This window comes from Microcaecilia unicolor, chromosome 4, assembly GCF_901765095.1.
Source record: "Microcaecilia unicolor chromosome 4, aMicUni1.1, whole genome shotgun sequence".
Lineage (NCBI taxonomy): Eukaryota > Metazoa > Chordata > Amphibia > Gymnophiona > Siphonopidae > Microcaecilia > Microcaecilia unicolor.
The window spans coordinates 6215544-6219952 of record NC_044034.1 but is presented as its reverse complement, the minus strand read 5'-3'; positions in this window follow the sequence as shown (position 1 = coordinate 6219952).

Below are 4409 nucleotides of genomic sequence, written 5' to 3'. Positions count from 1 at the left end.
AGAGCACATGTTCGGCAGCCTTCTTCCCTCCCTGCTAGCTTGCTTCCTCTGAAACTGGTTCCAGGGGATCTGGGGGAGCCAGAGGGTATCCTCCAGGTCCAACTGTCATGTTACATTGAAATGTATCCTGGGTCCTCCAGATCTTAATTAAATGTTCAAATTAAATCCCCAGTGGCTGCCCCCCTACTAACCCCCCCCCCCCCACACACACACACACACATACCTGGACTGGTGGAGGTCCCCAAGCCTTGCCAGTGAAAGAGGTACTCCAGCAGTAAGCAGGCAGTGGGCAAGGAGGGAGGTGGCAGCAGCCCAGCACTGCTGACCACCAGGCTGCCACTGAAGGACCTCCTCCGTTGGTGGGCCTAGGGGCACCTGACAGCCATAGCAGTAGACAGTGCTGCAATCTGGAAGGGGACAAGCCTGAACCCAAAGTGAGGATCTCAGGCGTCTCTGTGGCTACACCACTGCTGATAAGGAGATTTTAGTTCATATTGCTTTCCTTTAGTCACCTGTTGAGATTATCTCTTGGGTCTCGGTAAAAGTCAGAACCACACAACTGACAATGAAAACAAAGCAGTTAGGACATTTTTAAGGTTTGACTAGACCCCCATGCACACACACAAGCTCAGCTTTGACATCAGGAACCTTTTCAAAGCTTAAAATTGTTTCCACTCCTCATACATATCTTTAATTTGCCCAAGATTTTCGATTTTCTGAGGTACATCCAGCACATCCAATCCTTTCTTTTTCTGAAGCACCACTGAACTTCTAATGCAGTAAACAAAAGATCTTCTCTGCACGAGCCTTGTCCAGCTCTCAGCATAGATCCTACAGCCAAACACTGCAGAGCACTCTCTCTGAATTTGATTGTGGTATGTAATCTTGTACTGTTGCTTCGTTTGCAAACCACAACAAAAACAGCTTAGCATTCTTCTTATAAATTAATCACACATGCACTTGGTACTCAAAGCTGAAGAGTCAGAGAAACTGAATTAAATCTCTATAGACCTAGAGGATATAATGGGACAATTTGACAAATTGAAGAGAAGCAAATCTCCTGGACCGGATGGTATTCATCCCAGAGTACTGATAGAATTGAAAAATGAACTGGCGGAACTATTGTTAGTAATATGTAATTTATCTTTAAAATCAAAGGTGGTACTGGAAGATTGGAGGGTAGCCCATGTAACACCAATATTTATTTTTCCCACCTTTTTGCAGGCTCAATGTAGGCTTACATATTACCGTTATCTGCTTTAGCCGATTTCGGTCTGAACAAATACATGGTTTGAATGAATACAAAGTGAACTGTGGTAGAATGAGGTACATGTGAGGTATGTACAAATGGGGAACTTAGAGAGGGAGAGGGGAGGAAGAGTCAGATAATGTCCAATTACGGACATTGTGTCGCAAGTGTCCGGTGTTTTCTGTTGGGTCGGTGGGGTAAGCCCTACTGAACAGTTCTGTCTTTAGTACTTTCCGGAAATTAAGGTGGTCAGGCGTAGTTTTTACTGCTTTTGACTGTGCGTTCCTTTAAAAAAGGTTCCAGAGGAGATCCGGGAAATTATAGACAGGCGAGCCCGATGTCGGTGCTGGGCAAAATGGCAGAGACTCTTATAAAGAAAAAAACTGCACAGCATATTAAAAAGCATGGATTAATGAGACAAAGCCAACATGGATTTAGTGAAGGGAAATCTTGCCTCACCAATCTACTACATTTCTTTGAAGGGGTGAACAAACATGTGGATAAAGGTGAGCCAGTTGATATTGTGTATCTGGATTTTCAAAAGGCGTTTGACAAAGTACCTCATGAAAGACTCCAGAGGAAATTGGAGAGCCATGGGATAGGAGGTAGTGTTCTATTGTTGCTTAAAAACTGGTTAAAAGAGAGAAAACAGAGAGTAGGGTTAAATGGTCAGTATTCTCAGTGGAGAAGGGTAGTTAGTGGGGGTTCCCCAGGAGTCTGTGCTGGGGCCGCTGCTTTTTAACATATTTATAAATGATCTCTCATCTCTATGGGAGTAACTAGTGAGGTAATTAAATCTGCTGACGACACAAAGTTATTCAAAGTTGTTAAATTGCGAGAGGATTATGAAAAATTATAAGAGGATCTTACGAGACTGGGAGTCTAAATGGCAGGTGACATTTAAGAGCAAGTGCAAAATGTGATGCATGTGGGAAAGAGGAACACGAACTATAGCTATGTAATGCAAGGTTCCACGTTAGGAGTCACTGACCATGAAAGGGATCTAGGCGGCGTTACGTTGAAACACTCTGCTCAGTGTAAGGCGGCAGCAAAGAAAGCAAATAGAATGTTAGGTATTACTAGAAAAGGAATGGAAAACAAAAATGAGGATGTTATAATGCCTTTGTATTGCTCCTTGGTGTGAGCGCATCTCGAATATTGTGTTCAATTCTGGTCACCGCATCTCAAAAAGATATAGTGCAATTAGAGAAGGTACAGAGAAGGGCAATGAAAATGATAAAGGGAATGGGACGACTTCCCTATGAGGAAAGGCTAAGGCGGCTGGGGCTCTTCAGCTTGGAGAAAAGGCGGCTGAAGGGAGATATGATAGAGGTCTATAAAATAACGAGTGGAACGGGTAGACATGAATCGATTGTTTACTCTTTCCAAAAATACTACTAGGGGGGCATGAAATGAAGCTAGAAAGTAGTACATTTAAAACCTTTGAGAAAATTTTCTTCACTCAATGTGTAATTAAACTCTGGAATTCGTTGTCAGAGAATGTACTAAAAGCGGTTAGCTTAGCAAGACTTAAAAAAAGGTTTGGATGGCTTCCTAAAGGAAAAGTCCATAGAACATTATTAAAATGGACTTGGGGAAAATCCACTGCTTATTTCTGGGATAAAGCAGCATAAAATGTTTTGTACTTTTTTGGGATCTTGCCAGGTACTTGTGACCAGGTTTGTTCACTGTTAGAAACAGGATGCTGGGCTTGATGGACCTTCAGTCTGTCCCAGTATGGCATTACTTATGTACTTGGGATTCTGAATGGAATCTTGCTGCTCTTTGGGGTTCTACATGGAATGTTGCTACACTTTGAAATTCTGCATGGAATCTTGTCATTCTTTAGGATTCCACAATCTTGATACTCTTTGGGCTTCTACATGGAATGTTGCTACTGTTTGGGTTTCTCCCAGGTACTTGTGACCTGGATTGGCCACTGTTGGAAACAGGATGCTGGGCTTGATGGACCTTTGGTCTGTCCCAGTATGGCAACATTTATGTACTTATACTTTTTATTCACTGTTTTCACACATACACCCAACTGGTCACAATTTTCTTTTTATTTTCCTATCCTCGTTCCCCAGGTCTATTTTTCCTACCATGCGCACTATTGCACTAATCCCAGCTCTTAGCTCTAGCCCAGCAAGGCCTCAAAATCTGCTAGATGCTTCTGCACATCTGCCAGAACTTCCAGGTTCAGCAACCCAGGCAGGGTCTATCACCTCTGCTCCCTTTTCGGCTGCAGCATTGTCCAGTTCTGCAAAACTGGCCTCCTTTTCTTCTTTAAAAGTGCACTCATTCGACCACTTTGAAGCACAGACCATCAGCACTCTTCAGCCACTTGCATTCTTGCCTACAGTTTCCAGGTTGGGTGATTTTGGACGTTGATGTGGTGCTACTCTGTGTCTATTCGTCAGGACTCACAGAAACAGATCAGCAAACACGCCGGAGACCGGCGCTGAAGAAGACTTCAGCTGGCGGGGGTTGGGGACCCCCACCAGCAAAGGTACCTGGTGGGGGAGGGGGGGGGTCGAAAGTAGAGGGGGCCAGGGCTAAATCTGTGGGGGCCCATGCCCCTGTGGCCCCACCTAGCCATGCCCTTGCAACAAAATACTGGCTACATATTGGAACCTCCCACCTGGTTTGAATGGCTGCAAATAATAAGACAATTCACATGAGATCCTAACACAGGATTCATGAGGAAAATTATCTTTCTTCAAGGACAAATTTGTAAAAATAAAATCTGGAGAGAATGGGATGATGATGGTGCTGATCTCTAAAGGCAAAAGTAGAGACTAATAGACGATTCACCACTGGAGACGTGAGTCCAACAGTCTTTATTATATCAGAGATAGCGAAAAGTCTGTTGGGTCGCTATCTCTGATATAATAAAGACTGTTGGACTCACGTCTCCAGTGGTGAATCGTCTATTAGTCTCTACTTTTGCCTTCTATGATTCGTCATCGTAGAGAACTTTTCCTGTTCTATATTTTGGGTGCTGATCTCTATCCATCAAGTGTTGTCACCGGACATCAAAGTGAATCAATGCTATTTTCTTGGCAATGGGAGATGTTTCACTTAATTTTATATTGTGATTTTGAAACCTGATTGTTTTATTACTTTCCTTTTGGAGAATGATGACAATTTCAGATTTGCA